Raw genomic sequence first — 22,299 nt, 5'->3', positions numbered from 1 at the left:
TAAGGGCACCTGGGTGGCTCAGTCAGTTAACTGTCTGCCTTTGACTCAGGTCATGATCCCAGGGCCCTGGCTGGAGCCCCGCATCGGGCTCCCTGCACAGAGGGGAGTCTGCTTCTCCCTCTGCCTCTCCCCCAGCTCTTGCGCACTCTCTCACCCCCGCCCCCCAACATACATACATATATATATATATATATATATATATATATATATACATAAATCAATAAATGAATCTATCTATCTTGATATATGTCATTTAATCCAGTCTTCCCAACACTTCACACCAGCGTTCTTGTCACCCCTTTCCTTTTGGAGAGAAGGAAACTAAGCCTCAGAGAAGTTAAATAAATTGCTCAAGGTGTCACACAGTGAGCGTGCGAGTGACGCAACCTGAGCTGGGCTCACGGACTCCACAGCCCGAGCGGGAAACCCTCCCCCCTCCGCGCAGCAATCCTAGAGCTGAGGCTGTCCTTGTCTCAGTGCTGCATCTGCTTTGCCCCCTTGTCGCCAGCATGAAAGGTGACACAGTGGATGGAGCACCCGGTTGGTTCCCTCCTCTTTCCTCAAGGAGGGCAGCGTACAACGCTGGGGCTTCAGGCCTCCTGGTACAGAAGCTGGCTCCCCCACGGGGGCTGTCCAGAAACAGTTCATGGTTGCTGGAGACAGGCTGGAGCCGAGAGGAGGAGGAATCCAGGTTTGAGAAGAGAAGAGGAAAAAGCAATAAACTGAAAAATCACAGCTCTGCAGGCAATGGAATCTATTACTCAGAGATTAAAATGTCACAAGGAGTACACGTCAGCTCCAGACCTTGGAAAAGGTTTTTTCCATCATAATTACGGCTTGCCACCAACACAGGACTATTTCCCTTCCTGGGGAGGAGACTGCCCAATTTGATGTCTTTCTAGCTTTCTGCAGACCTCAAAAGTTGCCGCTTACGTTTATTCGTCGTATTAACAATGGTCCACACCAATGGGCACTTACTGTATGCCAGCTACCTACAGCTTATTATGCCTTCAATAACCCTGTGAAATGGATACTCTTCATTCCCGCCCCCCATCTTACAGATGAGGAAACTGAGGCACTGAGACATGGGTTAATGTGCCTAACCTCACACAGCTGGTAAGAGGAAGGTCAATATTTGAGCCCAGCCCATCTGTTTAGAACTGTGATCTTAAACACTCTTGGAAACTGCCTCTTCACTGCCCTATTCTATTCGTGGGAAAACGGGAACTAACACAAGTCCTCCCAGAAAGAAACTGGCAAGTCATTCCTTTTTTTTTTTTTTTTTTTCCCCCTTTCACATTCAGGCACAATACGAGCCAAAAATCTAAGGCATGGAGAGAGGAGCAAGAAATGTCAAATCCAACCCCAGCAGGGATTTGTAAACTAAATTAAGATTCACATTCAAGGGGATACTTACTAGTTAACCTTTAAAAATGATGTAGAAGGACATTCTTAAGTTTGTGAGGTCATAAACTGTTTGTACCGTGTGATTTGCACTAAAAAAAAAAAAAAAAAAAAAGGGTTTTGATCATACACACACACACCTAAAAGTTTGCACATGAAATCACCTCGAGTCCTTCTACCCAAGTAGCAAGGTTATGTACAAACTTGTTCCTCTGATATCCCTCCATCCCATTTCCACCAATGTTCCTCTAGGAGTTCTCTTAGAGGTGATTAAAGTTCAAGGTTTTTTGAACTCAAAGTTCTCAGGCTCGTGCTTAAAAACACCTGAAAACCAGGCTCAGCGACCATGGCCTCCATCCCAACCAAACATGACACCGTTTCCTCTTTTTTTTCTTTTGAGACAAACTTACACATGTAGAAGAGCTGGAGAAGTGTACAAAGAATTACCTTTTTTCCTAAAGATTTGGTAGAAAATCACCAGTCTGATGGCACATCGTCCCTGAATACTTCCGTATGGGATTCCTTCAATCAAGAACATTGTTCTGTGTAATCGTGGGTCGGCTTCCATCCAAGTCAGGAAAGAAACACTGCTGTACTGCCGCAGTCTAGTCCTCAGCCTCAGCTGAGTTGTGCCAATTGTCCCAATCATGTCCTTTATGGCGAGACAATCCAGTCCAGAACCAGGTTACCATGGGTTGTATCTTGTCTCCTTCAGTCTGGGATAGCTTCTTAGCTATCTTCCATGACCCCTGATGTCTTTTGAACAGTTCAAGGGTAGTTATGTAGGAGGATGTCCCTCAGATTGGGGCCGTCTGTATGCTCTGACTTTGTTCAGTGGAGCCCAGGGTGGAGAAGGTAAGCTGCAAGAGAAACCGAAACAGGTTTCTGACTCACAGGTCCTGAAGCGAGTACATGGCACACCTGGAGGGTTCACACCGGGGGCTCAAGGCAGAGGACAGACAAAGATAGAGACAGAGCTTGGACCACATGCCTTTCTCAGACTCCATGGGTGTGGTGCTTTGGGGTCCCCCAGGGAGGACCATATCGCTTAGCGCAAACCAAAACAGTGGGTAGCTACCAAGGGCCCAAACTCCTTAGGTCTTTGGCTTGGCATGGGAACCCATCCCTTAGGGAAAGGCTGTTCAGATGTGTTCAGATGGGTTGCTGCTGTGGGAGAAAGTGAAAGGTGCTTTGACCGTTGCTGAGAATGTGTGTTCTTTCTGTGTGGGATAAAGAGCAGGCCCAGGAGTTGCTGAGAAACAAGAGGAAAAAGGCATTAAAAGGAAAAACAAAACAAAACAAAACACAAAAAACAGAAACAAAAACCTCAGGGACTTCAGCCTCCCATTTGGAAATCATGTTCTCCTCCATTATCATTACTGACAAGGGCAAGGATGCTGGGCCTGCATTGCAGCTCTGGCTTTCAAACGCTGGCTGGCGAGGCCAGGAGAGCTTTCATCGGAGTCCGCAGGCACATTTCTGATGGGGCAGCAAAAGGAAGCTGGTCTTGCTAGCCCTGAGTCCTGTCTGCCCCGCTCCCTCCGCCTCCTCCAGCTCCCTCCCTTCGTCTCTCCAACAGCAATTAGCCAAGATTTCAGTGAGACTGAACTTTAGGAAGAGTGGGAGCCTGGGAGCCCCCTAAGCTTTTTTTTTTTTTAATTAAGTTTTTATTGTGTAAAATACACATGTCATAAAATTCACCATTTTAACCATCTTTTCAGTTGGCATTAAGTGCAGTCACACTGTTGGCAGCCATCACCACTCTCAATCGCCAGCACTCTTTTCATCTTGTGAAACTGAAACTCCGTACCCATTAAATAATAACTCCCCTTTATTCCCTGCTCTGGCCCCTGGCAGCTACCATTTTTCTTCTGTCTCTGTGAATTTGATTACTCGAGATACCACATCTGAATGGAATCACAGAGTATTTGTCCTTTTATGATGGCTTAGTTCCCTTAGTGTCATATCCTCAGGGTTCATCTGTGTTGTAGCATGGGTCAGAATTTCCTTCCTTCTCAAGGCTGAGCACCCCCCCCCCCCCGGAGCTCTTAAAAGTTATGTAACTATATATGTCTTCTGGGGCTGCCACAGCAAAATACCACAGACCCGGCGGCCAAAACAACAGATACTGATTTCCTCGCAGTTCTGGAGGCTGGAAGTCAAGATCAAGGTGTCCTCTGGTTTCCTCTGAGGCCTCTCTCCTTCGCTTGGAGGTAGCCACCTTCTGGCTCTGTCCTCACACGACCTTCCATGGGGTGCATCCATCCCTGATTCAGATTTCCTCTCTCTGGTTCACCTCTCAAATTGGATGAGAGCCCACCCTAATTTTAACTTACTTACCTCTCTGAAGGTCCAATCTAATAATACAGTCACACTCTGAGGGACTGGGGTTTAGGGCTTCAACATATGATTCTGGGGACACACTTCAGCCCATAACCTTCCTGAGAAACACATTTCTCCTCATGGCCCCCCTTCTGGGTGCTGGTTTGGCTTATGCCCATGAAGCATGTGGCGTGCACTGGAGCACAACTCCTCTGTGGGACCCGCTGGCATCCTTGCTGTGTTTTCCCACATCTTCGTGTGCGTCCTTCTAGCACCTACTGGGTGCTCACTTGACAACGTGTGTTATGCTTCCATCTTGGGTTGAGTGGGGGCTGAGGCAGCTAGTGGAAGAGGACTCAGAATCACCTCACTGTGGGAGAGAGAAAAAACAGGGAGGCAAATGCAGACTTCATCTGCCAAACGACCCTGCCCCAGCTGACCCGGGATGACAGAACTGACTCAGTTCATGATGAATTGTCGTAGCGGTTACAAGTGACTGGGTGCCAGCCCTTGAACCAGCCTTTCTGTAGGTATCCCATTTAACCCTCAAGTAGCTAATATTCTCATCCTTACTGCTCAGATGAGGAAACCGAGGCCCATAGAGTTTATAAGTAGCTTGTCGAGTCATGTAGATTGTGTGTGCTAGAGATAGTATTTAGGCCCAGAAGTTCCGCGAGGTGAGCCAAACAGCCTCAGAAGACAATGGCATAAAAATTACTTATGCCTGTGAATAACGATGATAAAAAACCACTTATATAATAATGGGGTATGGTGAGAGGATTGGATGCAGGCTGTTTTTCTTTCATTTAAAATTCTCCACTTCTTGGGGCACCTGGGTGGCTCAGTGGGTTAAGGCCTCTGCCTTTGGCTCAGGTCGTGATCCCAGGGTCCTAGGATCGAGCCCCACGTCGGGGCGGGGGGGGGGGGGGTCTCTGCTCAGCAGGGAGCCTGCTTCCCCCTCTCTCTGCCTGCCTCTCTGCCTGCTTGTGATCTCTGTCAAATAAATAAATAAATAAATCTTTAAAAATAAAACGAAATAAAATTCTCCACTTCTTCAATTGTGTCTGTGACATTTATTATTTTTGTTTTAAGAAAAGACTTTGCATGTTGAGGTGCTTCTCCCTTGAGGATGAAAACAAAATCATACATACTTCCTCTCTGGTGTTGTCCATAAAGAGTTGTCCTGTTTGTCCTCACCTGGGATTTTAAGAGCAAGCAGCTCCCTTGGTCCTCTTCAGTAATAGATTTTTGAAACATGAAGCTTTTTTCTTTTAACTTTTTGCTCTTCTCTTTCTCCATCTCCTCTTTTTTCTCCTTCTCTTTCTTTTTAAAGCAACACATGTAAAAGAGTTTGTACCAGCTTATCCTTGGAATATGTGTGTTGCAAGCTCTGGGTCCATCATGTTCCAAAGTGAAGATGGATATCTTGGATTTGAAGAGTTCTGAGAAGAATCACAGAGGGCTGGGCTGTTTTGTTTGTTTTCTCAAGCTCTGAAGGCAGTAAGAAAACCCTAACTTCATCACACTCTCCCTTCCAAACTGATTTCTAAGTTGTTCTTCTAAGAAATCAGTCAAGTCCTGGTTGCTGGCGGGGGGGCGGGGGGGCAGTGGTAGGGAGGGTGGTTGGATTATGGACACTGGGAAGGGAATGTGCTATGGTGAGTGCTGTGAAGTGTGTAAACCTGGCAATTCACAGACCTATTTCCCTGGGGCTAATAATACATTATATGTTAATAATAAATAAAAAATTAAAAAAAAAAAGAAATCAGTCAAGTCCCTATAAAGGACAGCAAGAAAATCCCTCCAGCCACACACTGTCTAACTTCCTGGTTCCATTAAAACAACTGCCCTTTTCATAAATAACTTCTGGTGTCTTTGCCCTAAACCTTGGACAGATTTTGATCTGAAATGATCAAATTCATATGAGATGTAGAACAGCAGGCGTAATTAAATATATCCTCGATGCTCTCCACCAAGACCCAATCTTACTTTGTAGCTTAACCTAGATCTCAGTGACATCTCCAACTCACTCACCATGTCAACACCAAACTGGCCGTGAAACCAGTTACACAGCACTGTCTGAGTCACGTGGGTCTCCACACTCTGCACTGGGGGACCACCGTGCCAGCCACAACTGTTTGCTTAAAGACATCTGATGTGGGCTGGACTTAAAGAGGAGACTGTGAGGCAGCCTGGGCTAAGCATGTGGCCCCGCTGGAAAGCACGAAAGCAACGCCCAGAAAAATAAAGAGAAAGACAGGTAGGAAGAAGAAAATAGGGAAGAGAGGGAAGCAGAGACAGAGCGTGTCCTAAGCAGGGAAGAACTGCTAAGTACAGAACAATGGTTTTTCCTCTTTAGAGGAGACCACACTCCAGTAACTGGAGTTGCTATGGTTTCCTGAATGGTTTTCCAATTTTCCATGAGGCCTTAATATGTCACTTCTGAGATGGTTTTCTTTGCGAACTCACTGCATGTAAGTGTATCTCTTTCAAAAAACCACAACTGCTGAGGTATCCTCAAGTGTATCATCGGCTTGTGGTTCTTCTGGGTTTTTTTGTTTGTTTGTAAGTGGAAAAAGCCCAACACTTTTGTCTAAAAATGAATCCATAATTTTGCCTCCCAGACCTATTCTTTCTCATGGGTTGCCGACTTTTGATATCACTATTCCAATTGTTAGGTTTCTCCCATTACCTCAGTCTGTATCCAGTATGTGGAATCTGTCAGTCCATTTGCCAGACCCAACAAATCTATCTCCATGATACAGCTCCAAAATCTCAGGGTTGGTAAATAATCTTCCCATAAAGGATTCCTCTCCCCATGGCACTCTTAGCAGACATTACTAATAGATCACCGCACTCTATCTCATGTCCCTTAGCAAGGCTAAAAGCAATAGTAGCTCTATTCTTTGAAGGCTTGTTATACTACATACTTACTGGGTATAAAACATTTATAGCTACTAGGCTAAACATTTTGCATGCCTTAACTCATTTAATTCTCGTTAAAAAACAAACAAACCTGTGAAAACATACTATTGTTTTTTTCCATTGGACAGGTAGAGAAGAGACTGAGAGAGAGGAGAGAAATATCCTGGCTTCTCCTTGCTTCCAGCCCTCCCGTCTTTCCCTATGGCCTCCCACTTACTGACTCCAGCTGCAGCCAGTTGGCAGGGCAGTCAGAGAAATGTAGTTTGCAGGAGTCAGCTTCTTGCAGGGCTGAGCAAAGCGCAGGACGGGATTGGATCTGAGACCAAACAGAATGACTGGCAGGGGGCCTCTCCTGATTTCACAGCAGAAAGGAATGTGTCCTGACTCTGAAAACGCAAAGCATTCAATCCAGAAATTTCCTTCTGTACTTAACACTTTTTTTATCGAATCGTTACCTATTTGCCTTTGTGTAGAACAGGTTCGCTGGTCTTTTCTTCTTTGGTCTGTAGGCTCTCTAGGTCTACTGGGAAGACACAAGTGTGAGTTAGTGTTCTCTTGTCATATTGCCTAACCCTGTGCTTTGCTCGATAAATATTTGTTAAGTGATGAATGATATTCAGTGCGTGTGCTCCTTCAGACTGAGGTGTGTCGTGGGGTCTCAGGGGGTATGCCAAGCCACAAGACAAACACCTTACAATGTCCTTGGAGAGTCCGTTTCGCAGTAGGGTAGGTAATTTTAACCATAATTTTTATATAAAAACAGCCAAAAAACGAAGTCAAATAAAATTTACATGGTTTTTTATAAAAGATAAACTAAATTCATTTAAAAATAATATGCTCTTCATGTATTCATTGTGTTTGCTTGTTTGTTTGTTTTCAACAAATATTGGCTGAGCTTATTCTATAAGCCAGGCACTGTTCTAGACAGACATGATGCCTGCCTTCCGAAATTTTACAGTATAGTGCAAGCATCAGCAACATCCCCTAGAGGACCCGAGAGCAAATGTTTTAGGCTTTGTGGGCCAAACATTCCTTGTCGCATGACTCAACTCAGGCAGTATAATAGAAAATCAGGGCAAAGGAGGGCTGAATGGGAAGAAATCAGAGAGGGAGAGGAACCATGAGAGACTCTGGACTCCCAGAACCAAACTGAAGCCTACAGCAGGGAGGGGGGTGGGGGGATGGGGTAACCGAGAGCTGGACACTAAGGAGGGCAGGTGTGGTGATGAGCACTGGGTGTTATAAGCAGCTAATGAATCGTTGAACACTTCCACAAAAACTTATGATGTACCATATGCTGGCTAACTGAACATAATGAAAAAAATAAAAAGAAAGAAAGAAAAACCTAACTCAAAAAAAAAAAAAAAAAAGAAAAAGAAAAGAAAAGAAAGGCAAAAGAAAAAGAAAAAGAAAAGCAGCCATAGGCAGGAGAGAAACAAGTGGGTGCTTTGGGTTGCAATAAATCCAGATCACAAAATCAGGCAGCAGGCTGGATTTGGTTTGCTGACCCTGCCTAGTGGGGAAAAACGACACCAAATAATGTATGATGCCACACTGTCAGAGAATTAACATACTACAATATGCTCCATGGGAAAACCCTGGCAGAAGTCACTCCATCCAGGAACAGGTCAGGCTCCAGGGGCGTGCACCCTGGACAGTCTCAGGGAGCCCACTCAGAAGGGACACTAGGTGGGTTTAATGCTCTCTTGTCATAGTCTGGATATTCTTTATCATTTTATTTTTGAATTCGTGAAGTCAGAAGGAACATGGGAGAGTAAGCAAGTATGGAGAGGCGCTATGCCAGGCATCAGTGGACCCATGGGCCGACTCCAGCCTGCACGCAGGCCAGTGGGCAGCGCCAGCAGCTGGCCCCGTAATCAGGTGACAGTGGGCACCCCTGTGGCTGGCAGGAGCCCTGGGGGTTGACAGCAACCGAGCAGTAGCTGCAGTACCCGTTGCCACAGGTGGCGGCAGCGGTGGCAGCCGTGGGGGAGGGGCCGCCCTGGGATGCACCCCAGAAAACCGGCTTGCGGCTTGCGTGTCCGTCCCCAGAGCCGGTCCCTGGAGCACCTGCAAACATTAAGGGTCTTCTGGTACGCAGGTAGGCAAATCTGTCAGCAAAGTATTACAGAATAAGTGTTTGCAATGACGTTGTAATAATGGATATCCAGGAGTTATTAACATTGTTCAAAGAATTTAGAATTTCTAGCTTTGAAAACAGTTGCAGCATTGCAAAACAGTTGCCCATCCATGGGCCGGGATATGGAAATTAATTTTAGAGCTGGTCCTAGTCGGGGCGCCTGGGTGGCTCAGTGAGTTAAGCCTCTGCCTTTGTCTCAGGTCATGATCTCAGGGTCCTGGGATTGAGCCCTGCGTGGGGCTCTCTGCTCTGCCGGGAGCCTGCTTCCTCCTCTCTCTCTGCCTGCCTCTCTGACTACTTGTGATCTCTGTTGGTCAAATAAATAAATAGGATCTTTAAAAAATAAAAATTTTAAAAATAAAGATGGTCCTAGTCAACAGAATAATAAAGTACTATCTTCATAGAAAGTCTCAGATAAACCAACAATAATAAGGAAGATAGTCTTAATTTTCCTTGGATTTGAAATCCAGTGATAGAATGCATAAGAGGACATTTTGAATTATATAAAAATCATGAAGTTGCTTTTGGTTTCTTGTATGTCCTCCACAAGCTGCAGGAATCGTCAGAGGAAATGGCAATATTAAAATATTAAATTTGTATGTAAAAATCATATAATTAACACGAGTTCAATAATATAATACTACTTGACTAGTATTACTTATTATATTCATAATATTATAAATAATTTATTATTTACAAATAATATAAATTCATATATTAAATTCAGAACATAAAAGTGATTTGTATGAAGAGTTAACTCTTTTTAGAAAAATGGTTCCACAGCATCATTACCTCCAGATGTACTAAAATTCATATTTCAAAATAATTTATGAAAAATGTATCCCAGTGTTGTCACAGCCTATAAAATATGCTGCCCCAGCCATAGTCGCCTCTGTAGATCTGATTTCAACTGTCAAAATTAAATTTATCAAAACGTTTTTGTGACCTTGCATTTACCAACGGCCACTAACATCACTTTTCATTGCATGAACTGAAAATGAAACTGCTGAGAGTAAAAATGTTTACAACCTAATGAATGAATATGTAGGAAAACAAACCAGAAAAATCTTGATATCATATCAATCCATATTATTTATTATATTATAAAAAATTATGACATCAAAATATGTTTTGGCCATATTGTTACTCATATATCACTACTGTTTTTATTACATTTTATGAAAAATAAAATATTTTTGAAAGAAAAGCTTTATATTTTACCTTTGTCCTTTCTTTCCTACTTTTGAAACAAGGGGCCTGTATTTTCATTCTGCGCTGGGTCTCACAAAGGATGCGGTCAGCACTCTCCAGGCATCTAGGCACCCTTTCCTGGGAAAGCAGAGAGGCCCAAAAGTGAGAGGGAGCTTGTGGTACCAGACTGGAGTGTGGCCCCAGTACTAGCAGCATCACCGTCACCTGGGATCCTGTTAGATTTGCAGCCTCTTAAGCCCCGGCAAAAGACTCTGTGGGGGGACCACAGCAATCTGACGTTAAGCCCCCAGGGGATTCTGATGTACCCCCGTTTGAGAACCACCGCTGTCGGGGACTGAGAGGTGTGTATGCGCTGGGAGTATGTGAGGAGGTAGGACCAAGTCCTGAAGGCCATAAGGAGGCAATGGAGCTTTGAAAGCAGGAGTTAAAAGCAAAGTCCTTACACAGGTCACAAGGCCCTCAAGGTTCTGTAGATCTTGTCTTCCACCACTGTCTACCTCAGCCACACAAAGCATCCTTAGACTTTCCATAAGGGAGAAATACACCTTTGCTGGGATAAATCATTGAGATTTCATGGCTTAGTTGTTACTGCACCTCAGCCTGGCCTAGCCTGCCTAGCCTTACTACTAAAGTCATTATCAAGAAGCAGTGATCGGGAGGAAACTCAGAAAAAATGAATCTTCTGAGTAATTCTATTATGAAGGAAGAGTATTTGGTAGTTGTAAGGAAGATCCCGTACCTTCTTCACAGCTATTAAGTATACAAAAATGCTACCAGCATAAAGTCCCAATGGTAAAACCCAGAAACCACGAGATGAATGCATAAAAGTAAACAGATAGGAGGCAGAATCTACAAGTATGGGCTATGAATTAGTCTGTCTACGTTTGGAAACTCAGCTCTCCCACTTACCTTGAACAGGTTAATTAGCCCCTCTGGGCCTCGGCTTCCTCATAGGTAAAAAAGGATAATAGCATTAGCTACTTCACAGAATTGTTGAAGCGTTGGATGCTGTCAGGGGAGTCAGTCCCGGGTTCTAAGGGCCTGACATGTACTAACTCCTTAAATCTTCAGAGCAGCTCACTGAGATAGATACCATTTTATCCCCGTTTTATAGACAATGAAACATGCACAGAGAGATTAAGTTACTTGCCCAAGGCCACACAGCTAGGGAATAATGGAGCTGGGATTTGAACCCTCAGTCTGATCATAGGGGCAGGGATGAATCGTGAGCTGGGAGTCGGGCAGACTTGAGGCAAATCTCAGCCCCAACACCCACCAACCGACTTTGAGTCAACAGCTTAACTTTCGGCAGTCATGATTTCTTCCCTCACAGTAGGAAAAGATTAAAAATATACATATACTTAAAATCTACATCAGGGTGGGCCAGTTGGGATAATGTATATAAAGTACCCCCAACTCCCACCCACCTGGCCCAGAGTAGCCACTCAGTAAATGTTCGTTGTTGTTGTAATGATAAAGTTCTGCATGGACACAGCCTGAGCATGTGTCTGGAATAGGGTCATGATAAGGTGGAACATTTGGTCTTTGTGATCTGCTCCCCACTGGAATTTATGGAAAGACCTATTTCAAAATCCCCACTCCACTAAGGACAACAAGGTAGGTGTGGTGTTGGTGTTGGGGGTATGGGTCTGGGGGTAGGATACAGCCTCAGGTTTGTGTCTACCTGACCCCACGGTAATATTGGTCCAGCTGCCGCCACCCCAGCTTAGAGACCTGTTTCTCCTGAGTGGCCAGTGTTGGTTTTACCTGATCGAGCAAAGCAGCAGAAGATCCAGGCGAAACAGGCAGCCAAAAAAGCAGTATTTCTCAGGGAAATGACACTATGGAACAATCCTAATTCATCAAGCATTTTAGGCCCTTCAGAAATGTTCGTGTTGTCCTGTCTCTTCAGCACTTCCTGTTTCTCTTTCACTTCCACCTTTTCCTCCTTCACAATGTGTATTTCCCTTTTTTCCAATCTTTCTCCTTCCTTCTTCTTTCCTACCCTCCTCCTTCCCTTCCCACCACCTCCCCCGGCAACTGGTATGGTTTTTCCCTTGTGTTGAATGTTCCCTGATATTAACTTAACAACTATGTCAGTGTACCTCCAAGTAAAATGTCACGTTGAATAAATAAAAACACATGACGCCCAGGTCAATTTGAACTGCAGATAAACAGCTAATAATATTTGGAGCATATTTACACACACACACACACACACACACACACACAAAATTTGTTATCTTCCTGAAAGTTAAATTTATCTGGACATCTGATATCCTATCTGGCACCCTACCCCCAACTAACTGAAGCCCAGTGTGTTCCTAAAATAGCATTGGTCCTGTGAGCCAGTGGTTCTTGGAAATAAAAAAAATGTTCCATACCTACTCCATGATAAGCTTTGTAACTCATAATTGAAAAAAGGCGAGTAACCAACCCTTGTTTGGGGTTGAACACCCCAAACAAGAAAGAGGATTTCATCTCTTGCTTTTATATGCTGCTTACATTTTCAAGCTGTTCCTCTCAGGGCAGCTGACTTTCTTGGGGCATCCCCCAGCCCTGCCAGCCGCTGGGACACCCCAAAAGTTGGAAAAGGCTGTAGGTCAGAGAGTTCGGGTTGGGGGTGGATTGTCAAACTTCAGTAGGAATGTCAGGCCTCTGTTAAGGGAAAAGGTTACTTCTGCAGTGGGGGAGGGGGAGCGGGTGAACCACAGGGTTTTTCTTTCCACATCACATCTTTGCCTCTTACCTGCCGCATCTTCAGAGTGACTGGGGGGCAGTGCTGGGAGGGGTGGGCAGAAAATCCTCCCCCTTTCTGAGGACCCTTTGGCTCCGTTCGGGAGCGAGGCTGACAGGAGGGGCGAGGGCCGCAGCTCCCCCAGAGGCTGAGGTCGGTCCCCTCTGACCATTCATACCCCCCCCCCCCCCCAGCCCTGTGGCCCTCCCGCCGGCTGGGGTCTGAACAAACACAGCGAGCATGTGAAGGTCACCGAGTCGCAGGAGGCTGGCAGAGACGTGTGACCGCTCCCCTCGCCACTGAGAAGGAGAAAGGCTGCGGACGACTCCAGAAGCTGCGGGGTTGCAGAGGCCAGCGAGCACAGCTCCCCTTCCTCAGGGGTTCGGGGCGGCCGGCCCGCAGCCGGGCGTTGCCCGTTCGGAGCTCCGAGCTCCAGGCCGGGCTTTGTGCTCTCCCGGCTGGAGGCCCGCCATCCTGATTGAGTGAATTTCCAAGAAAGCAGTTGACAGGCTTGGCAGTGCTATTCCTGGAAATGTTCAATAGGCCATCTTCTGGCAGGGGCTGCCACTGCCGGCTGGGTCGGAAGGGGAGAGCGCGTGCTCCGCGCCCCCTCCGCCCCGCCCGGCCGGTTCCCAGGAGCCCGGAGCCCCAGGCCCAGGCCGCCGAGTACCACGGGCTGCTGCCAGCCGGCCTGCTGCGAAGTGCAGCCAGACGCCCTGCGACTAGAAATTAGAAACCCCATCAGCTCCGGCGGGGGACTCTTGGCCGCCGCCAAAGGGCACGGGGGACGCGGCTTTAACTCCTGTGGCAGTCCCAGAGGGGAGGCCAAGACTGTGGCGGAGCAGAGGACGCCCAGGCAACTCGGGGGGGCTGGAAGCTGCCTCTGCGACGGAGCCCACTGTGGACCCCGGTTTCCGGGCCTCAGCACTGCCCGGCTGTGTGGGGCCGGATGCTTCCTTGCTGGAGCCTTCCACGCATTCTAGGATGCACACTTGGCCTCCAACCACTAGGAGCCCAGGAGCACCTCCACCTGTCTTCCCTCCCCCAGCTGGGACAACCAAAAATACCTGCAGACCTTGCCCTATGTCCCCTGGAAGGCCAAGTCACCCTGCTACACAGGAAAGGAGATGGGGTTTCTTGGGAGGGGGCGGTGACGCCAGTGACTACAAAGACAGTGACAGAATCTCAGAATCTGGTCTCCAGCTGAGCTCTGTGATGCCTGGCAAGTCACAGAATCCTTGGGCCTCAGTTTCTTTGTCTCTAAAATGGGAAGAAAAACAAAAGCAAATGCAGGGAGTGTGGCGATCAGCTGCAGTAATGCCCCCTCTTGCCCTCTGAGAGGTAGAAGGTACCACATACACCAGTGGAGCAGCCCAATCTCAATGGTGGGATCCTTCCCTGCCGCAAAGGGCGGGGCTCCCTTCCAAAGGAGAGAAGAGTTGAATACTGATAAAATTCCCAGGACTCTCAAATTAAAATAAACAAGTGCTTTAGAAAGCTTTTCTCTTTACTTTTTTTCCCCTTCTGAATTCAAACAAGATTAAGAATGCTATGACTGCCTGAGGTTAATGAACTGATTTCCTTTTGTCTTCCTTGAAGGAGGATTTCTATTTTCTGTTTTAATCAACACCTGAGCAATTGTATCCCTCCAGTGAAAAAACAGAAAGGAAGGGAGCAGGAGTGTGTGGTGGGGTCCTCTGTATTTTCCCCTCACAAAATTAGTATCTTTTTATTTCTAATTAGTGACAAAAACTGATGAATGAAAGGCCACAGCCTTCTAGAAAGATGCTGTTGCTTTAAATGAGCTTTACTGTTATATAATTCTCTGGCTGACTTCATCCCACCAGCTTTCAAGGAACTATAAAGAAATCTTTAAAGGCTAATATTTCTCCTGTTCACACTGGCAGAAAAACACAAAGGAAATGGGTAACCTGAGCTTCCTCAAAGAGCCAAGTCCTTGAGGACAGGACTACACGTATCCCCTACCCCAGTCTTGGGGTCCTTGTCAAGCTCCAGGGAGCCACTGTCCTTCTTTTGCGGCTGTGTATGTTGGAAGACCCAAGGCCACATTTGCTTTGGGAAACAGGACACTGTGATTAATCAAAGAAAACAGAAACAGCTCCGTTTTCCATAATGGGCCCATCGAAGGGCTTTTCTAGGAAAAACCCTGATCAAGCTGTTCCTTCTATTTCCCTAACAGCGAACAGCCGGGAGTGGGGGCTGGCGGGTATGGGAGGAGGTACCCATGGAAGTTTATTCCCAAACAGTCCCTTCCCAGAAAAAGACTTCATTATTCTACCTAGCTCAAAGCACTGGGCATCTACTGACAGCCAGGGCCCTGGGGAAGAAAGTGGGCCTTTTCTTGCTGAGACATCACTGTCCATGCAGCAAGGACTCAGGTCCTCACTGGCATCCACGAAATCACTCTGATCAGACAGAATTCCCAGAAGAGGACTTGGGCAAGTGAGACTCTGAACCAAACTAATGGAGAAGGGTCAGAGAAGGCAGCCAGGCTGCACTGTTATAAAACCAGCTGGCACATGCTCCTCTCATTAAAAACAGATACAGCGTGGTTCTGGAACCAAGTAAGGACAGGGCTGGGATGAGGGTGAGGAAAGTGAGGCATCACGTCCAGGGCAAAACTTAAAGGCACCGGATAACCCCAGCAATCACATAAACCACATAAATGACACCTTGATGCAATAGTTCAACAACTCAAAATTAATGCCCCCCAAATCCCTGATGAACAAAATATCAAAATTTAAAGACAGGGTCTGGTTTCACACACATCATGTATCTCCAATGACCAGCACTTGACTTCAAGCAGTCTCCTGGCTTTAGAGGGTCTCGGTGAAGCAGAGTGACCCAAGGAGCCAGGACTCAGACTCAGGGACAGAAAAGCAGCCCACAGCTACATGGCCCTCAGCATAGCCACAGGCTCTCTGAGTTTTGGTTCTTACTTACAGAGTGGTCTTAGTGTTGGCCACACATTCCTCACAGGGGGGTTTTAGGACCAAAGGAAATCTTGTTCATGAGAGCATTTGATAAACCCTAACCCAGGGTATTCTCAAGATGTAGAACAAGGCATAGCAACAAGACTGGTAGAGGCAGTAGTAGGCAAGATGGGACATTTTTGGTGAAGGAAGAGAGAAAAGGCAGGAGGGAGGAAAAGGCTGTGCCCTGGGCCGTGTGTTGGGAGGTGGGAAAAACCAGATTCTAGATTCTGACTCGACTTCATGTCTCGGTTTAGCTATTTTTAACTGTAGAGCTTTGGCCCAATTTCCAAGCTCTCTGTGCCTAAGTTTTCCCAGTCTTAAAGTGGGGATAATAAAGAACTGACACGAAGTCGTGTGTGCATGGCACCTCTGGCCCAAGCTGGGTATTAACCACTTACACACACACACACACCTCCCTGTGTTCCCACACCCCTCCCCCAGGCTTCTCCCATTAAGAGAAAAGAAAAGGAGAGAAGCAGGAGAGGCAGAAAGAATATAACCCAAGATTGGAGGAGGCAAGAGAAGAGAATCAGGGAGGTAGGGGGTAGGGAGGAAACACAGGAAAGGAAGGAGGAAGAAAAGGAAGAGAAGAAAGTGGGGATATTCAGGTCCTGTCCTGAGCTGAGCGCTCTCTTAGAGCAAGTCCGTTCCAGTTGCCCAGGAAACAACCATAGAAAGAATCAAGGGCAACAATGTATTTAAGATTTATCTGTGATGACACACACAGCTCTGATTCACTTGCTTTACCTGCTGTAGAATATTCTCAAACATGCCTGCATTTCTATATCCATTCTCCCAAGGGCGGACATTTAAGTCGTGTAAGGGGGGTTTTGATTCATATCCCCAATGTTTGATTTCTTAAGTTGGGTGAAGGGATGAAGTTCAATCGTTTGGTCTCTTTTTCCCCTTGTCTGAAACAGTTGAACTCATCTAGAACTCCTACTGAATCGGCTCAACTCCCAGGCCTTGTCCTTCAGGTCCAGGCAGGTGGGATTCCTGGGAGTGGCTGAAGGGTTCCAGCAGCCACCGGCCCCACAGAGGGGACAGGGCCTCTAGTGGCTCTGCCTACCCTGGACAGGCAGAAGTCCAGCTGCACTAAGACAGGGCTCACAGGCCTGTGGCTTCCCAGACGGACGCAGCTACCTGAGATCTTGCCCTGATCCAGAAGCCCTAGGGCTGGGCCCCACAGGCAGTTCCAGACCCAGTGCTAGGATTTCATAGAAGCCTTGGAGGAGAGATGCTTCAGGGGAAATACTTTTCTCCTTGAACAGCTGAGCTCCTCTGAATGGAATCTCTGTACCTTTCACAACGGAACAAAGGGGAAGGCTGTTTGCAAGCTTGGGGAGGCGCAAGTCACAGTTGATCCCCTGGAAATCAGTTCATGCATTTCCTTACCGAAGAACTGGAGAAAGAAGAAATGCCAAGAATCCAAAAGAATAAATCTTCTGGAAACAGTTCCTGTTTGCCTGTGGAATGTGTTGCTCCTCCCTCCTCTTCTCCAGTAGCTTTGTTTCTTAGAGACTGTTTGCTTTGGCTACAAGACCGGAACCGCTCTGCATTCCCCAGCGTCCACCTGCTCTGAGCACCGGCCTCAGGCGGCCAGCCTGGTACACAGAGAGTCCACTAAATCATGACTGGGCTGGGTGATGAGAGTGAGGTGCTAGCCTTGGGCACAAAGTTTGAAGGGATGCCCCCAAACTCAGTAGTAACTGACGTGGGTATATATTTTAATGCAGTATTTTAACAACTTGTTAATGCAAAAATAATCCATGACGAACAAAACAATCATATTTCAAGTAAAGGCTGGGTCAGTAGGAACTCCTGAGTTGAGTGCAACATCAAAGTGCTGGGATCAGCTCCTCGTCTCACCTCAGCAGGCCGGGGAAGAGAATGTTCCCGCCAGGCCCAGAAACATCCATCCACCCCACAGCAGGATAACAGGGCCCAATCTCTACCAACCACCTCAACCCACAACCCCCTGCCCAGGGACCCACACGCAGCTCTGGGCCTCTTCCTCCCCCCCCCCCCCCCCCCGGGGGCTGCTCAGCCTCCTGCCCCTCCCCCTCGTACATGCTTCACGCATAACTGTGTGTTAACTATTCACTCCAGTGGCCCCCAAACTGAGCGCTGGAGGACATCTCATTTAGCTCAGACCAATTTTTAAAAAAATCAGTTCCTTGCCAACATTAACAAGTTGTGAGAGTCTCACAAAAAGACCAAGTTGCGGCCTGTCTCTAAAAAGCCAAATGTCAGGGTGCCTGTGTGGCTCAGTCAGTTGAGTGTCTGCCTTGGGCTCAGCAGGGAGCCTGCTCCTCCCTCTCTGCCTGCCTCTCCCCACCCTAATTGTGCACTTTCTCTCTCTCTCTCAAATAAATAAATTAAAAATCTTTTTTTTTTTTTTTTTTAAATCCAAATTTCCAGCTCATCTGGAAAAATCCAAATGCTTGACAACAAACAGAAATAATACTTCTGGTTGAGATTATACTAAACGCCAAGCACAGTACTCCATGCTGGAGACATTTTTTCCTGTATCAACGCTCACAGCCATTCTGTACTTACTATCCCCCATTTTGTAGACGGTGAATCAGAGGCTCAGAGAATTGAAATAACTTGTCCCAAGTCACACAACTAATAGGCAGTGTGGCCGGGCTCAGACCAGGGGAGTTTGACCCGACAGTGCAAGTTCTCATTCTTCTGTATCTTCCAGCATCACCAGGGTGGGGACTAAATGACTGTTTTTCAAGTGTGTTCCAAGAAGCCTCAAAGCCTCTGGGCAAAGGGCCTGGCTGAGTGTGTGTGGGGTGAGGGGGCTAGCTCAGCCCCCAGGGCTCCCTCTTTTGTCAGAGAAGTTCTTTTTGTTTTGTTTTGTTTTTTAATCATCTTATGAACTGGAGTCCCATTCAAGAATTCTTTGGGGAAAAAAGTCCACTGTTCAGAAACAAAAATAAAACAAAGCCCCAAGCCCAAATGATCTAGGTTTCTCGGTTTCTCTCTTCTTTTTTTTTTTTTTTTGTTATCTCTTCTCTACTTACCATGTCTTCCTGGACCAGCAGGAAAACTTTCTCTCTTCACCTTCGAGCAAGTGCTGGTCGAGCCACCTCTTAAAACCAGTGAATGACCACATGTCCTGAGACTAGGAGCCATGGAGCCAAGGCGTCCCTCCAAGACCGTCGGAAGGTAGAGAGGAGCGCTCTGAAACTGTGCTGAGGGCAACACAGGGTGGGGAATGCCACCGAGAGGACAAGGGGAATGGAGTAAGGACACAGGAGCCAAAACCACGGAGCCTGGCAGATGCTGTCCCCGTGCCTCTCTTAGGTGAAGCCCTTTACAGATTGTCATGAATTTCAGGCCATCATGGCAGTCTGGGAATTGAGTATATTCTTTACAGAGTGTCAGGAAGGGGGACCTCAAGGCCTTATAGTGGGAAGGGCAGAGGGAGGAACCAGGGCTGAGCTCTGTCACAGCTTGGCACTTCAAGACCTTGGACATATATAAAGTGTGCATTGCGTCTCTCTACAGAACTTACCCAATAGTCCTAGGGACACAGGGAGACTACTTTAAAAACATAAAGGGACTTGAGAATGGACGTCTGTCTTAACTATGTGTGTATGGTCTGACACATACAAACCAAGAGAAAGTGGGAGCTTCCAGACCCTCTCTGAAGGCAGGACTGCTGAAGCTAGCCTTGCCAATGGGATTTTCACCTTGGCTTCAACAGCCATCCATTTGCCAATGACTCAAAACACCCAGAATCTGTTCAAATTCCTCTCCTGAGATGCCAACCCCATAGTTCTTACTCTGTATTGAACAACTCTACTTAGGGGTCTCATACACTCCTCCAGGAATTCCCCAAATGCAACTTCTCCCCATCTCTCTGAAACCTGCTTCTTCGGCAGTGTTCTCATTCAGGAGCTGCTCTCCGCATCCATACATCCCAGAAATTTGGGAGTCATCCTTGACGGCTTCCCTACCTTATTCCTCATGGTTAAGCAAGGAAAGACTCAATCCACCCTTAAGGAGCTCTTGAATCTACTTCTCTTCAGCTCTAACAGTGTGACCCTGGACTGGACCATCTCATCTCTGACCTGGATGACTACAGTTGCCAACTCTGGGTCATCCTGCTTCTGGTCTTGTCCTCCATCCTACGCCTCATGCTCCAAATCACCACACAGGTCCTTTTGAAATACATACACATACACACAGAGTGATGATCATTCTAGAACATAAGTTATGATCATCTCAAATCACGCTTAAATCCCTTGGATGGTTTCCAGATTTTCTTAGGACGAAGTCCCAACTCTTGACCACGGTATGCAAGGTTAGCCCCCCTCATCTCTCCAGCCACCTCTATTCTCAGTCCTGCAGCCAAACTGCATCTCTTTCAGTTCCCCAGACACGATCCTCTCTCCACCTCCACTCCTTTTACCTGTTCCTCCATCTGCTGACTATACACCTCCTGGGATGGTCAATTTTATGTGTCAACTTGGCTGCGCTAAGGAATGCCCAGATTACTGGTAAAACAGAACTTCTGGACGTATCTGTGAGAATGTTTCTGGAAGAAAATGTCATTTGAATCAGTAGACTGAGTAAAGATCTCCCTCTCTAATGTGGGTGGGCATCTTCTAATCGTTGGGTGTCTGAACAGAACAAAGAGGTAGAGGAAGGATGAATTTGCCACGTGCTTGAGTTGGGACATCCATCCCCGAACCAGGACTTATACCTTTGGTTCTCCTGGTTCTCAGGCCTTTGGACTCAGACCGAATCATACCACCAGCTTACCTGATTCTCCATAACTTCATTCATGGCCTCCGTAACAGTGTGAACCGATTACTTCTGCTTCTCTTATGAACCCTAATATACCCCCATGAACTCCTATTCATCCTTTAGCCTCAGTGTAGATGGCACTTTATCCAGGAAGCTTTCACTGACTTTTGAAGACTGAGTTAGCTACCTCCCTGTTGCATTTCCACAGCATCTTGTCCTACTTTCACTTTAACTCTTCTTCTAGAGGACATGTTAGGATTCCTTGTTGTTGACTTAACTGCTTTTCCCATCAGGTTGCAAACTCCATGAAGGTTAGCATGTATTCTATTCTGTTTACAGTTGCATCTTGGGAACCTATCCCCAGCACACAGTACGTGCTCAATAAATTCTCATTTTTCTGACTGAAGTGAACAGACTACTAAAAGTATGAGTCTTTCGGTAGAAACATTAAGAATCCTACTGGGAAAGAGTATGCTTGCTAAGGAAAATATTTCAGTCAGATGTGCAAGTCAGACTGTGCTCTAACAGTACCAAGAACTGACTACTAATGCCTTGGCAATTTGCTAACTTCTCTGCTTCCTAGAAGTTCACATATTTTGGATATTTTTTTGTAAAGCTGTAAAACAAAATAGATCTCTATGTATTTGAGAACTTCCTGAGTTTCATTCACTTTCTTCTTGCCAGAGTGACATGGCTTCAAATCCTTGTTTTAAGTCCTCTGTGTTTTGTTGTGACTTTCCATACCCTCTACTCATTCATGGTCCTGAAGTTGAACTCTGGTGACTGTGTCAGGAAAAAGAGCTGTCATTAGAAGTGTATCTGTGCCTGGTGTCAAGAAGCAGGAGAAGTGTAAGGATTTTACTTCTAATTTTTCATCAATGTTTTGACCTCCCTTTTACCTGACATTTCCAAGCTCTGGGCAATGGGCTAAGCTGTTTCAGTAATTATATTCCTCTACACGTCTCTCATTTTCAAACATAGGAAACTAATAGATTCAAAATGCTTTGGACCTTCCCTGATGTGGGAGGACAGGAAGGGAAAAGACCTGGATTCAAGTCTCAGCTCCACCATTTATAAGCTTGAACCAACCATCTAACCTTCTCAGAACTTCATCTTTCTCCTCTGGAAAGCAAGAATGATACCAGTCTCACTCCTTACTCGGCCTTGAGTGTGGGAAGCACTGCGTAAATGCGAATGTTCTTCCCAAACGGTTCTTCTATCATGGAACCCTTGACCATACACTGGTCCTTATGGATATAATATGGATATAATATATCTATGGATATATCTATATCTATGGATATAATAAATCAATATTATTAACAGGAACAGTTGCCAGTCAGTCACAATATCCATACTCATCTACGAAGCTAAAGCTTTTACCCCTCCAATTAAATGATAGGAGTGTTTGCTTTTCTCCCTCCAAAGTAGTACTCCCATGCTCTACTCATTCTTGTGGTTGTGGAGAAGGGAAAACATCCCATATAGCAAACTGAATCACTGACCTCTCTCAGTATTTGAACTCTGGGTCCAGAATTCAGCTGGACCACCATCAGTAGAAACAAAATCATTCAAGGAAGAGGGGATGCAATGCCCAAGGATGGAAATTAAAAAAAAAAAAAAATTCTAATGGTAGTTAAATGTAAGAAGCCAGGGACATGACCATTTTAGCTTGGCAGCTGGAAGCCTTATAGATTTAGTTTTCCAAACACAGCTTCCTTATCTGTGCCTAGCACCTAAATCCTACAGATATTTTTCACAAATAGTATCTCCATTCATCTCTACAACCATCCTGACAG

At 46.2% G+C, this 22,299-nt stretch overlaps 1 long non-coding RNA gene across 7 annotated transcripts; it reads right to left on the bottom strand.

Annotated features, from left to right (window-relative positions):
• Window positions 1–237: 237 nt before the first annotated feature.
• LOC131839271 (uncharacterized) lies at window positions 238–13,551 on the bottom strand. 7 transcript variants are annotated; one of them, XR_009356895.1, is made up of 9 exons: window positions 12,972–13,551; window positions 12,509–12,661; window positions 10,013–10,120; window positions 7,107–7,174; window positions 4,924–5,168; window positions 3,745–4,096; window positions 1,852–2,656; window positions 1,418–1,496; window positions 238–664 (listed from the first exon to the last, which is right to left on the bottom strand). It is a non-coding gene; the product is annotated as an uncharacterized LOC131839271 (long non-coding RNA). The 7 variants fall into 7 exon arrangements; XR_009356892.1 differs by lacking the exons at window positions 12,509–12,661; window positions 12,972–13,551 and adding an exon at window positions 11,771–12,451; XR_009356898.1 differs by lacking the exons at window positions 4,924–5,168; window positions 12,972–13,551 and having other exon boundaries at window positions 12,509–12,898.
• Window positions 13,552–22,299: the final 8,748 nt, after the last annotated feature.

This window comes from Mustela lutreola, chromosome 8 (assembly GCF_030435805.1).
Source record: "Mustela lutreola isolate mMusLut2 chromosome 8, mMusLut2.pri, whole genome shotgun sequence".
Classification (NCBI taxonomy): Eukaryota; Metazoa; Chordata; class Mammalia; order Carnivora; family Mustelidae; genus Mustela; species Mustela lutreola.
Note: the sequence above shows the minus strand (reverse complement) of the source record. Positions and strands in the feature narration are given on the sequence as shown.